This window comes from Myxocyprinus asiaticus, chromosome 36, assembly GCF_019703515.2.
Source record: "Myxocyprinus asiaticus isolate MX2 ecotype Aquarium Trade chromosome 36, UBuf_Myxa_2, whole genome shotgun sequence".
Classification (NCBI taxonomy): Eukaryota; Metazoa; Chordata; class Actinopteri; order Cypriniformes; family Catostomidae; genus Myxocyprinus; species Myxocyprinus asiaticus.
The window spans coordinates 22,755,164-22,770,018 of NC_059379.1; the positions used below are offsets into that span (position 1 = coordinate 22,755,164).

At 39.3% G+C, this 14,855-nt stretch overlaps 1 pseudogene; it reads left to right on the forward strand.

Annotated features, from left to right (window-relative positions):
• The first annotated feature begins 5,525 nt into the window (after positions 1–5,525).
• On the forward strand, positions 5,526–14,168 carry LOC127426827 (phospholipase B-like 1; annotated as a pseudogene).
• Positions 14,169–14,855: the final 687 nt, after the last annotated feature.

The following is a 14,855-nucleotide window of genomic DNA, read 5'->3' on the forward strand; positions in this document are numbered from 1 at the left end:
TTTTTTTAATGTATATTTTTCATTTTCCTTCCATGCAGGGGCTGTTTTTGGGCTCAATGAAAACTGAAATTGAGACAAATTGACTTCGGTATGGAGATTTATTGGAGTTTTTTTTATAATTGGAGCAACATGAGATGACAAGCATTAAACAAAGTTTAATGTCTTGTACAAATGAATGTACTGTATGTGTCCACCAAACAAAATAGATGTCGTCAAGGCAATAAAAAATGAGGAAAATTCTGGAGAAGGATGGACCCCATCATGTTAGTGCAAACTTGTAGTTTCTCTTTATGTTGGCGAATAAAGCGATATCTCTGTGTATTCATTAGTAAACATGTCATGTCCCACACATGAAGAATAATATCTTACCTTGACATATTATAAAGCCACACTGTATAATTACACATTATGTCAGAGTTCTGTCAAACTGATTAATCTGAAATGTTGCCGGTGCAAAACAATGGACTGTATGGGGACAGTCCTTTTTTTGTAGATAATTACAATGAAGCAAGGTTAAAGCTACCAGAAGATGTTGAACACACAGACCCTGGGACAGAGGATTCTCCAACAGAAGTCAAATGAAGAAGAATGTAAGTTATCTTTATTTTTTTCTGGGTGAGAAAATGTATGATATCCAACCAAAATTGAATAATTGCTTCATTAGACAGAAGAACATCCCCAAATTACTTCTCAAAAGCTGATCAAAGTAAAATGTAGGTTTCTGTAGCTTTTCTGGGTAAAATTTTCGGTAAACAATATAAAAACTTCAGTATTATATTTGCTTCTCTGTCTCTCTCTGTATACAGATCACAAGAACTGCTTAGTGCACCAAACATCTTTTACTCATTTATTCCTCACTCCCAAGGGTATTTGTTCACCCTTGAAGTCTGTCTTGGCAAAATTGAAGCCAAAGAAAATGTAAGTTTTGGTTGCGATCGACTTTTTTTCTTTCTTTTTTCCTATATGCAATAATGAAATGTCTGTTATATTTGCTTCTCACTCTCTTTCTGTACAGACCAGAAAACCTGTCTAGTGCACCGAAGATCTTACACACATTGGTTCTTAACTTCCAAGGTGATTTCTTCGCTAAGAAGAAACCAAAGCCAAGGAAAGCGTAAGTTTCAGTTGCTATAAGTTTGTTTTTCTATAATCTGTTTATAAACTGTCAATTAGATTTCTCTCTCTCTCTCGTTTAATGTGCGGACTAGAAGAACTGCCTAGTGGACAGCAGATTTTTCAGTCATCTCTTCCTAACTCTCAAGGGGCTGTCACCACTGAGAAGAACGTCTTGGTAAGACCAAGGAAAACGTAAGAATTAGCGATTTAATTATTTATTCAACCTGTAAAATGTTCTGATATGCTTTGTTCTGCAAACCACTCCAGTCACATTTATTTATTATAGTGAAATAACTTCAGATAATGTTGATTTGTCTGTCATTAATTTGCGACTCAATTCGTTAAGTGACTGTTTTGGTAAAAAGAGTCTTCAAAGGAATGGTTACTCAAAAATTAAAATTCTCTCATTATTTACTCGCGCTCATGCCATCCCAGATGTGTATGTCTTTCCGTAGGTCCACACAATGCAAGTGAATGGTGTTGAGAACCCTGAAGATCAAAAGGACATAGAGGCAGCATAAAACTAATCCATATGACTCCAGTGGTTAAATCCTTGTCTTCAGAAGAATATAATGTGTGGGTGAGAAACAGATCAATATTTAAGTCCATTTTTACTGTACATCTACACTTTCACATTCTGGTGTGGAAGTGACTTCCACACATTCAGCCTCATACTGGTCGGGGCTGGTCAAAGGTGGAGATTTATTGTAAAAAAAAATAAAATAAAAAAAAAGGACTTAAATGTTGATCTTTCTCACACACACACACCTATCATATCGCTTCTGAAGACCTGTATTTAACCACTGGAGTCTTATGGATTACTTTTATGCTGCCTTTATGTCCTTTTTGGACCTTCTGAGTTCTGGTCACCATTCACTTGCATTGTATGGACCTACAGAGATTAAATATTCTTCCAAAAACCTTCATTTGTGTTCTGCAGAAGAAAGTCATACACATCTGGGATGGCATGAGGGTGAGTAAATGATGAGTTTTAATTTGACTAACCAACTATCCATTTAAACCATTGACAACGAGTTGTTCATGACCGAAACAAGTGTAATTATACTTTATTAATATTTGCGTGTCTACAAATCTACCAAGAGAATTTAGCAGTTTAAGCATTATAAGAGTTTTTCCCACAAATCAAAAAGCATATATTTCATTTTGTGAACTGCTGTGCGTGACTATACAAAAGACAACAATATGGCCCTAAAATGATTCAAAGTTCAATTACGTCCTGATGTCATTGTAATATCATAAGTTACTTTTACTCATAATTTATCCAGCCCCTTTCTCTTGTTAAACAAGATTGCTGAACTAAAAAAAGGACAAGCCCTCTCCTCTCGTTCAGTCGGTCAGCAGATCCTGATCTTTGCTCGTCCTGCACTCGACCCTGCTGAAGCACCCCTGTTTATTAATTTTGTGTCCTTAGCTGCTGTGAGAAAAAAAAAAAAATAATAAAATAAATAAATAAATAAATAAATAAATAAAAATTCGCCTGATGTGCAACACCACCAACCAGGAGTCTGAAGTTAATGTAAAGAGATGGCTTCAGTTTGCCCCTTAAAGAGATTGAAGAAGGAGGAAGTGGTTGAGGAGAAAAGAAGGGCAGGACACTTTTAACTAACTTACTTCTGACTAGACTCTCTCTCTCTCTCTCTCTCTCTCTCTCTACACACACACACACACACACACACACAGAAACAAATGCAGCTATTGGTGTGGCAATAAAATAACTATGGTGATCACAAATGTATTGTTTTATTTTATTTTATATCTGATGTTTAATCCCTTTAATTTGTTTAGAATGTGCATGTATATTGCAATAATGCAAGTCTTTCCTTTTGTCCCCTCAGCAAATTGTAACACTAACTGTGATAATCGGAAAACATTGAATTAATTGCATTTGACCTGTTGCAGGTGTTAGTTTTATGTATTTTAGTTCAATTTAGTTGGTTTATTTTACTTTTAGTTAAGGTCATTGTAAATGTTTTGTGTATGTGCACTAAACAAAAAACACACAAAATTAACAAAATCGTAGTTTGTCTAAAGGACCTGACTTTTTATTTTTTTTATTTGTGTGTATATATATATATATATATATATATATATATATATATATATATACACACAAAAATAAAACCTTTTCATGCAATAGTTGTTCTGTGGTTTATTCTACATGTATATGATTTGGGGATATTATGGCTGAGAAGAGATTCTGTGCAGAAATTTGGTTAGATGAGGCTTGGGTGTGGCTCAGTTACGGGGTTTCTGGTTAAAGGCTGGTGTTGATATGGTATAAATAAGGCTGAGATTCGGTACTGATATTATACATGTTCTGGCCCAGTGCAGGGCTAGTTAAGGGCTACTGATCGGCTGAGATTGTCTGAAAATCCGGATCTGAGCCACTAGAGGACCGTAATTCATTGCTGTATGTGGGCCGTGGGAAAACGGATTATGTGGACCGGAGCTGGGCCAGACAAAAATTGCTATGTCATTTCTTCAGAATTTTCTTCCTTTAAGACCGACAGCGTCTCATCTTGACTACGCATCTGGATCAGCCCTCTCTTCACCATTGATGGACATACATCAGTGGACGGAATTCCCTGCGGACGCATCAGGACGTTCTTCGCCTGACTCTCAGCGCCTGCAGCGAAAGATTCACCTGCCCCCTCTAGTGTTCCATCAAAGAAGTCTCGCTACCGGATCTGCTTCCCACAGCATCCAGGCAGGAGCTGTATCCTTTGATATATATATATATATATATATATATATATATATATATATATATATATATATATATATATATATATATTATATTTATATTTATATATATATACGTAATATTCCGTCCATGTGACGTAAAACACTATAAAAGAACCGCTTGTGTACACGTCTTTTTAAAGATGTTGCACGGATGCGTGACACGCTCTGAGTGAGAAGCTGCCATCAGATAAGATGCAGCTATCTGTGCCCGTTATCCACGCCCACTTTCGCATTACGCGGTCACGTGGCGCACGTTACTGAGCATTTCTCAGTGTGTTAAAAAAACGGGAGTGTGCGGTTATACATTCCAGTTCCCAACGCGGCCCCCTCAAAGAGCGTTCTATCATCCACATTACAGTGCAGGACACACCCATTCTGCTCTCCGAGGTAGTAATCTCCTTGTGAGAGTTGAAAAAGTGGTCGTTCGCCATTCGGTGCACAGAGAGAATGTCACAACCGTTATTTTCTCATCAAAACACAAAGACAGTGGCCTCCGGCCTATCTGCATCTGTGACATTTGAATTGAGCCCTCATTGGATTCTGTTCATAATGATCACATACAAACAATTCTCTTTCTTAAGTTTGCACGCTCAAAAACCATACCTTAAATGTACTTATTAACTTTGTCTCAGGCCATTCTTGAGAATTTGCCTTGCTTCCCCATTTCACACACTGTGCACAACCGCTTCTCAATGGTGAGCGGCACGCTATCACAATTTGTGTCAAATATAAAGCGCCTGCTATCCTGTTACGTGAATGTGTTGCGGGCGCACACGGGCATGTCAGATTGGGTGCTAAAAATTATCGAACATGGGTATTCAATCCAGTTTGCATCAGCAGTCATACCGTTAGGTCTTTTGCACATGAGACCTCTCCAGTGCTGGTTCAAACACCATGTACCGAGTCACGCCTGGCGTTGGGGGCACGTGCGCACCACCATGACTCACCACTGCCTAGCTGCTTTAGCACCATGGACAGCTCCAACCCTTTATCAGCAGGGTGTGATGCTGGGTCAGGTTTTCAGACAAAAAAGTGGTGACCACGGATGTGTCCAACACGGGTTGGGGCGTGCTGTGCGATGGATGCCCGGCTTTCGGCACTTGGACAGGTGCGAAACAGGCATGGCACATCAACTGCTTGGAAATGCTAGCCATCTTCTTCTTTCCATTGTGACATAGTGAATTATCATGTTCTGATTCAGTCAGACAATATGTCAGTGGTAGCATACATAATCGCCAGTTCGGCACTCGATCGCTACCAATGATGAGCCTGGCGCAACGCCTCCTCGTGTGAAACGTGTGCGAACTTCTCCCTGAGCGCAACATATGTTCCGGGCCATCTGAACTGCGGAGCGGACCTGCTATCATGCCAGGGACCAATGGCGGGGGAATGGAGACTTCATCCTCAGATGGTTCTGAGGATTTGGGAATGTTCGGCAAAGCGGTAGTCGACCTACAGTATTTGCCTATGCAGAGACAGTCCACTGACCTCTTTGGTACTCCATGTCCCAAGCCCTGCTGGGAGTGGATGCCTTGGCCCACAAGTGGCCGACAAAACAAAAATATGCTTTTTCTCCGTTACTTATCCTCCACTCTGTCAGCAAAGTCTGAGAGGACAAGGAAACTTTCTGTTGTTTGCGCAAAATGGCCCAACCAGCCATGGTTTCTGGAAATGGAGATATTAGGCGGCACTCCATAGGAAATACCGCTAAGGAGGGATCTGCTCTCTCAAGCACAGGGCATGATTTGGCATCCCCCATCAGAGTGCAGATACCTACACGTATGGCCCCTGAATGGAGCACAGCGAATGAGCCCGAACTGGCTCAGTCTGTAATGAACACCATTATGCAGGCTAGAGCACCGTCTATGAGATGCCTCTATGCAATGAAATGGCGTGTGTTTGCAGATTGGTGCTCTTCACGCAGCAAAAACCCAGTGAATTGCTCTATAACGGAGATCCTTACATTCCTTCAAGAGTGGTTGGACGCAGGTCTTACTCCATCAATGCTTAAGGTCTATGTAGCAGCCATATCGGCATTTCATGCCCCAGAGGCTGCTTCCTCTATAGGCAGACATAATCTGATCATAAAGTTCCTTAGATGAGCGAGGCGCTTGAACCTCCCTCGTCCTACTACATTTCCAACATGGGACTTAAATCTGGTGCTGAGGGCACTCACGAGCTCCCCGTTCGAACCATTGGAATCCGTTGAGTTACATATGCTGTCTTTAAAGACCGCACTGCTGTTGGCTCTGGCCTCAGTCAAATGGGTTGGTGACATACAGACACTGTCGGTTGACAGTTCATGTCTGGAATTCTGTCCGGGGCTTCCAAAATCCACCATCAAACCCAAAAAATGCTGTGTGCCTAAGGTGCTTTCCATGCCCTTCAGGGCTCAGATAGTGCACCTACAAGCTTTCTCTTCTCCACCATCTAATTCGGATGAGGAGCAGTTAACGCATTTATTATGCCTGTGTGGGCATTGCACATGGATATGGAGTGCACTTGCCAGTTTAGACTGTCAGATCAGCTCTTCGTTTGTTATGGAGGATGTACAAAAGATATGTCCGTCTCCAAACAAAGGCTTTCTCACTGGATCGTTGATGCGGTCACCCTCGCTTATGAGTCACAGGGCGTTAGATTCCCTATTGGCGTAAAGGCACATTCAACTAGAGGCATGGCTTCCTCATGGGCATGGACAAAGAGTATATCCCTACGGGATATATGCTTTGCAGCAGGATGGTCTTCGCAGAACACGTTTGCGAGGTTTTATAACCTTGATGTGGCGTCCATCACTTCATGAGTCCTCTGTCTAGAGAGCTTACTATTCCATATATATAGCTTACTAGAGAGCCCAAGCTCCTTATTATGGGTGGGCTGCCTGTTATAATATCTTTATTTTCTCCTTAATTTGGAATGCCCAATTCCCAATGCCTCTAAATCCACCAATCCGGGTGGCGGTGGACAAACCTCAGTTGCCCCCGTATCTGAGACCGTCAATCCACGCATCTTATCACGTGGCTTGTTGAGCGCATTACCACGGAGACATAGCGCATGTGGAGGCTTCAAGCTATTCTCTGCCGCATCCATGCACAACTCACCACGCGACCCACTGAGAGTGAGAGCCACATTATAGCGACCACGAGGAGGTTACCCCATGTGACTCTACCCTCCCTAGCAACCGGGCCAATTTGGTTGCTTAGGAGACCTGGTTGGAGTCACTAAGCACGCCCTGGATTCAAACTTGCGACTCCAAGTTGGTAGTCAGCGACTTTACTCGCTGAGCTACCCAGGCCCCCCTTGCCTGTTATAATTTTAATACAGCTGCCTGTGTTGGCCGCTATCCAGTTTACTCCCACTAGAAGTCACAAGCTCTTCCAATAGAATAAAACCTCCCTCCCTACCTCAGGTTATAAAGGGGTTAATTATTCTGTGTGTATTATATGACTCATATAGATCCTCAGATTAAGATTACCTTTCCGTTTGATTTTCACCATGTGGGGTTATTCATTTTCATACACACTTGAAGACATATAAGTCTCCACCCGAAGGGCCCGTGACCTAATATACATTCTTGTAAGTGTTTCTGTCCTGGTACATCTTAGGGTATGACGCTACATAGTTGGGTGTGATGGGACTCCATTCCCCATAGCATTCATTGTTGAGCAATTTCAAGTGAACTGAATCAATAGGGAATGTCTCCGGTTACTCATGTAACCTCGGTTCCCTGAGATGAAGGGAAGGAGACTACTACTGCACTATTGGCCGCATTACTACTTCAGAGTTTTGAGGAACAAGCGACGGGTTCTTGTCCCTCAGTCAGAAAATTCGAAAGAAATGATGTTTGAGCGCCCACTTATATAGGGCAAATGCGTGCCTAAAGGGGCGGGGTTCAGACAAAATTGGCAATCATAAGATGATACAAGGGCTTCAACTAGGTAGTGGAAAAGGAATTTCCCCATAGCGTTCATAGCAATGTCTCATTCCCATCATCTCAGGGAACCGAGATTACATGAGTAACAGGAGACATTTCCTGTACCTACACTGTCAGAAAAAATTTGCACAAATTTGACCTTTAGGGGTACAACAGCTCATCACTGGGGAAGTACCCTCAAAGGTATATCCAATGTACTCTTTATATGTTAATCAGAACGTATTTGTACCTTAACTGTCTCGAAAGGGTACATATTAGTACCCTAAGTGTCTTATCTGTCCCTAAAGGAGACATATTAGTACCTTAAGGTGTAAAGAAGGTACAATGGGTGTACCTTTGAGGGTACTGCCCCAGTGATGAGCTGTTGTACCCCTATGGTACACAATTTTTGCAAATTTTTTCTGACAGTGTAATGGATAAGGCACTTGCCTCCTAAACCAGGTACTGTGGGTTAGAGTCCCACCTGGGGTGAGATTATTTTGACGATTTCTTACCAATACAGGTGAAATATAGCTGGCTGTGTAAATAAAACAAGACTGTGCAAATGGGAATCTAGTCAGACGGACAATCGCTAATTATTCTTAAAACATTACTTGCCTTAATCCTGAAATCCTAATAGTTTCTCGGATGTAACATTTGCCTTAAGTAATTGTCTGTTTGGTTTACATAGTTCAAGCAAATATGCCTTGGTAAAGCAGATTGTGATTTATATCTGAGAAATGTATACTTCCTTACCCTGATTCGACGTGAAACATATCAACTGACACAGGGATTTATTTATTTTGTGTCTCCTTACTGTCATAAAGGCACAGTGTAAGTGTCTCGATGAAGTTTTTGGGTTCTCTTTCAAGTTCTTTTCTGCAGGTTCATTTATTTACATAACATCTGAAAACTAACATGTAGCCTAATAACTAAGTTCAATTTAAAGCGAAACGGAGCTACAAATGCGCAGGCTGCTTATGTAGTACTGTCCTATTACAGATGTGTGACTTGTTATGCTAAAGTTAAACTCTGACAATATAACAATACACCAAATATCTGAAACCTCTAACTCGTACTTGTACTTGATCTGTTTTCTCATGTTGGTGTGTCAGAGATCCAGACAGCCACAGTTTATTGGGATGCTGTTCAGAGGTCTGTGGTGCTGAAAGAGAATGTGATGGAAGAGATGCATTCAGTTATTTCAATGATAGTTTATCTGTTTCTGGGTGGGGAGTGACGAAACTGCGGGCTGGTTATGGTAAATTCCGGGAGAGTGATGAAATTACATACTTTTTGTCCGGAAACCTTGAAGGATTCCTTACAGCCTTGTAAGTGTTCTCTCCTCAAAGCATGCAAGCACATTGCGCTGTAACAATAGGCCTTAGTGTACCGTAACTAATATTACATTTACAGTTGAACACTGCATGCTAAGCTGCATTGCACTGAGTGTTATACTTAAGTTATTGCTATATTTTGCAACATCTTATCACTTTTTAAATAATTATTTGCAATAGCAGATTTATACATTTATAAACATATATATTTACTTAAATTTATTCATTTGGCAGACACTTTTATCCAAAGCAACTTACAAAAGAGGAATACATTATAAGCGAATCATCAATAAGTATATTGATATAAGCGAAGGAGACAGTGGTACAAAATGTGCTGTATTACAAAGTTTCACCAGCATCAGAATAGTAGTATTCAAGAGCAACATGATTTATTTATTTATTTTTATTTTTTATTATTATTATTTTAAGTGACTGGTTCAGTGCACATGGAAAAGATGTGTTTTTAGCCATTTTGTGAAGACAGAAAGTGAGTCAGCTTCACGGATGGAGTTGGGAAGGTCATTCCACCAACATGGTATGATGAAACCGAAAGTCTGGGAAAGTGTTTTGGTGCCTCTTTGTGTTGGTACAAAGCGCCGTTCCTTAGCCGACCGCAGGCTTCTGGTGGAAATGTAGCTCTGCAGAAATGACTTTTGGTATGCTGGAGCAGACCCAGTGACTGTGCAAGCATCAGAGTCTTGAATTTGATACGTGCATCAACCGGCAGCCAGTGAAGAGAGACAAGGAGTAGTGTAACATGTGCTCTCTTTGGTTCATTAAAGACCAGAAGTGCTGCTGCATTCTGGATCATTTGCAGGAGTCTAATTGTGCATGCAGGTAGGCCTGCAGTGAGAGCGTTACAGTAGTCCAGTCAAGTTATGACAATTGATTGAACAAGAAGTTGTGTGGCATGTTCAGATAGGAAGGGTCTTATCTTCCTGATATTGTAGAGTGTAAATCTACATGATTGTGCTGTCTTTGAGATGTGGTCTGTGAAATGTTTATATATATATATATATATATATATATATATATATATATATTATAGTGTATACAATATATATAAGTTGTTATTTCAGAGTAAATGAAAGTTGCCTGCATTTGGCACAAATGAAAGTTGCCCGCATTTGGCACTGTTTCCAAATTATAATAATGGTGAAGAATTTATTGCATACCAAATACTGAGGTAAACCATCAATCAGCTAAATTAACTGCCTCTTTGTAATAGTGAACAGGACTCATGGACAAGGGCACAAGTGAAACTATATGGGAAGAGGGATCCCTTCTGGCATCATGTTGGTCTTCTAGTGGCTGAATTGGATGGACTACATGCTGAGGCCGCACACTGGGCCAAAAGTAGACAGGAGGAGGTCAGGAGACCTGAAATTTTCATGCATCAATTTAATTGTACTGTATCTAATGCTTTTAAGCATGGGGGTTTGCCAACACTCATACCCCAGTTTCTCCTGAGAACCTGTTCCATTTACCTGCTGAACATTTTAATAGGTTGAAACCTTTTGCTTGAATTTTAACTTCTAGCATCTGTCCATGTTTGCGGTTCAGTTCCTCAGTGGTATTGGGGATGTGTTATACTTAATCCCTGTTCTCAAAAAATATTCCAACTCTTCTTTTGACTCCTTCAGAATGCCAGGCATGGGTCACTGCTCCGCTCTCATCAAGGTTAGAGGTAAAATTCACCATTCGCCTAGCCCTACAGTGCAGTTAGTGCACCTTCTATTGTCCTGATTTGTCATAAAACCCACCACCGGAGCATAAACATTCTTCTTTTCCAGCTTCATCCTCAGATGTTACCTGGCTATGAGAATCTACTGCTTGGTCACACCAGCTGGTACACCTATGCAGCCAGCATGAGAATCTACAAGCATTGGGACTTCAGCCTGAAAAATAAACAGAATGCCTCCAGCAGTCCTTTAGCAGCTACCCTGCTATTTGAAGGCAGATGTTTGCCTTTTTAATTCAAATAGCTATTTTAAAACAAATATTACTATCAAACATAGAACAACACTGTTTCTTGCATCATTTCAGGGATCTTGTCATCTCTGGATGACTTTGTTTGCTGGGAACTGGGTTGTTTATAACTCAGACCACAAACAATGTGTTCAACTCCTCTGTTTTCCCTGGTGACCCCAGAGGCTTTATTTGCTTGGCAGAGTGTGCGTGTAGCACGTGCTGGCCCTCACAGGAAAGCAGTGGGCCCAAATATTTTCAAAGCACAATTCAGGTGAGACAGAGATGCACAAGGCAAATGTGGAGAGATAAATATTACATGCAAATACTGTGGTCCTTATTCGTAGTATTCTGTGGTGTTGTCTGTCTGGTAGGAAAGGCATCTAAGTAGAATCATTACATTGTCTTTTTGTCACTGACTGCAAAGTTATCTTAATTATGTGGCACTGTAATTTATCTTAAATTATTCTCATTATGTACTGTAATCTATCTCTCAGGGACCTACAATAACCAGTATAAGGTGGTGGACCTCCATAGCTGTACTCTATCTAAAACTATTTTAAAGAGCCTTTTTCAAATTCTTTTAAAAATAATTTGGTATGTGTTTTTATGGCCATATTTATGTAACCATATTAGACTACATAGAATATTTGTACTTTTATAAATGTATTTGTCACACTGCATGACCATTTAAAATGAACTGTTATAATACTAAGGTACAGAATTAGGTCATTTGTGTTATTACAGGAATAAATCACACAAATAGTGTTATTGTAACGGAGTAAACACAACAATTATTCTGTACACATTTAAGTTACTGATTATCACATGACATGCCGAAGCTGTGAATGGACCCACTACTCAGAATGGTCTTCCACCTTTCTCTTGGAGCCATTTCAATCGGACAGCTCACCAAGGGCTCCCTCAGACCTACAACTTCATATTCATCATCATGCAGCCCCAACTATTTTCTTATATAGATCAAGCCAGGACTGCGGATAGTAGTCTAGTGCAGTGTATGGACAACAGGATACAGATGCAAGACTTGGAAAGGATTCAATGTACTTTGTATCAGATATTTATAGGTGGTTTTAGGTACCGCCTTAGGCTTTAGGAGTGAATTTTTGCCCTATAATACCTTATTGTGAGATGAATGCATAAAATTCCAATCAGGGTGCTTGATATTTTTAAGCCATTAAAGACTAAAGGAGCAACATTTTGCACTACGTAAATGAACGTTCCCTGATTTGATGTGGCTGTGCTTCTGTAAAAAGCTAATGGTCATATTTCATAAATATTTACAATTTAAATATTTTGTGTGTATTGCACTCAGAACTGATACATGCTAGCAGCCAGCCAGGTGAAGATGAAGCAGTCTACCTCAGCATTTAACCACTGGATCTATAGAGATAATTTCATTTAAAAAAAATGAAATTACACCAATGGTGTGCAGCTCACACATTGAACTTAATTGCTTTAAAGGATCTAGTGAATGCCATCTCTAAGGGTCTTGTCTGCAGGATACACAATAGTTCAACTACAGAATGTGCAGCAATATGGAACAAAGCACATCGCTCTACTGTTGCTGCTGATGCAGTTGATTTCACTGCATAAAACTTGACATATAACTTCACACAGTTGTTCCTTGTGTGACTTTGTGGAACTCTATAAATATTCTGCTGTTTTAGAATATACTTGCTGTTCAAAAGATAATATCTTGCACCTCAGCTTTGGAATAGGTCATGGAGTAAGGTAAGGGTGAAGGTAAGGTAAGCAGTAAGGGTAAAAAGTGTTTCAGTAATTTTAGATGAAAGCTTTGACCTAGCAAAGTCATTGCAGTTGATTTTATGGCCATTAATGTTCTTAATGTTGCTACTGTTTTATGCACTTAAAATGTGTTTTGAATTATAAACTTTGGCCATGCACTGTCATTGCTGTTAGATTTAATGTTTATTTCTTTCATGTAGTGTTTAATGCACTTTTTAAAAATGTCATAAGGAGCTCTTTTTGTTAGGCTCTTTTTGTTAGTAATAAAGAATGGAACACATTTTCTTCTTTGTACTTTTTTTGTTAAAATGATTATACAACTCAAATGCATGTGACATAAAATAAAATAGAATTAGGTTGAAAGTAATCCAAAAGTAATCAGAACAGATTATCCCAAAAATGTAATCTACGAGATTACATTACTGATTGCATTTCTTTTTTTTTTTTATTTGTCAAGTAATTTGTAATCAGTATTGGATTACAATTCACAAGTAATCCACCCAGCATTGGTCACACTAGTGAGACCAGCATTCTGTGTCACAGTCATCCTGTTTTCCAGTGGAGAATCAAATTGAATTAATATTTCTTAAAATAAAATAAAAATTATGAAAGTATTTTTAATTATTTGTTTATATCAGTGTAATATCAGCGTAAAAGAGCTCCCTCAACTGTTAGAAAATATTACCAATCTTACCTCACTTTGATTCTTCCACAGTTTGCTGTCTGTATCAATGTGGTGCTTTTTTGTGGATTCTACTTCATATATAATGTTCCAGTCCCCTTGGGGGAACTTGCCAAAGTTCTTCTGTCTATTTATGCTGTCTCAGTTGCTTCTGTCTTTTCATGTAATCCCAGACTGACTCAACGATGTTGAGATCCGGGCTCTGTGGGGGCCATACCATCTGTTGTTGGACTACTTATTCTTCTTCTATTCAATTCTATTTGCAAAGAGAATGTTGAAATCTAAAATTGATATTTCCTACTGATACACTAAAAGCAGAAAACATAAAATAACCATTTTAAGACAAATGTTTTTGTGAAAAATATAATGCACCTAAGATTTTTGCACAGTACTGTCTATATATTCCTACTGTGTAAGTTTATTTCAGATTAGTATATTTGCCTTTGCACAGGCAATTAACAGATAAAATAATTAATATTAATATTATATTAACATATAGCCTATAGGCTATGCTTTCTTTCAAATAGGATGCTAAAAACTTTTCATAGTCACTAATTAAATTCCTTTGCTATTTACAGTATCTCACCTGCTGGACTCCTGGTATTGCTTCTGGCAGATATAGGGCTATTCACTTTGAGCATGCAAATTGTGGGCTGTGCTGCTCATAGGTCCACACACTATGCTGTGTGAAACAAACTTAAAGAGATAGTTCACCCCAAAATAAAATTTAATCATTTACTCACACTCATGATTTCCCAGATGTGTGTGACTTTCTTCTGCTGAACACAAACTAAGATTTTTAGAAGAATATTTCAGCTCTGTAGGTCATATGTCTTCCAAAGCAAAATGATAGGTGTCGGTGAGAAACAGATCAATATTTAAGACTTTTTTTCTTTTTTTTTTTTTTACTATAAATTCTCCTCCCTGCCCATTAGCAGCCAATATGCACAAAGAATGTGAATTGCCAAAAATAAAAGAAGAATGTGAAATTGGAAACTTAAATATTGCTCTGTTTCACACCCACACTTATCACTTCTGAAGACATGGATTTAACCACTGGAGTCATATGGATTACTTTAATGCAGTCTTTATGTCCTTTTTGGAGCTTCAAGGTTTTGCTACCCATTTACTTGCATCATGAGGACCAACAGAGCTGAAATATTCCTCGAAAAATCTTTGTTTGCGATTAGCAGAATAAAAAGTCATACACATCTGGGATGACATGAGGGTGAGTAAATGATGAGAGAATTTCCATTTTTGAGTGAACATTTCCTTTAAACCCTTTAGATGTGGAAATGTATACATACTG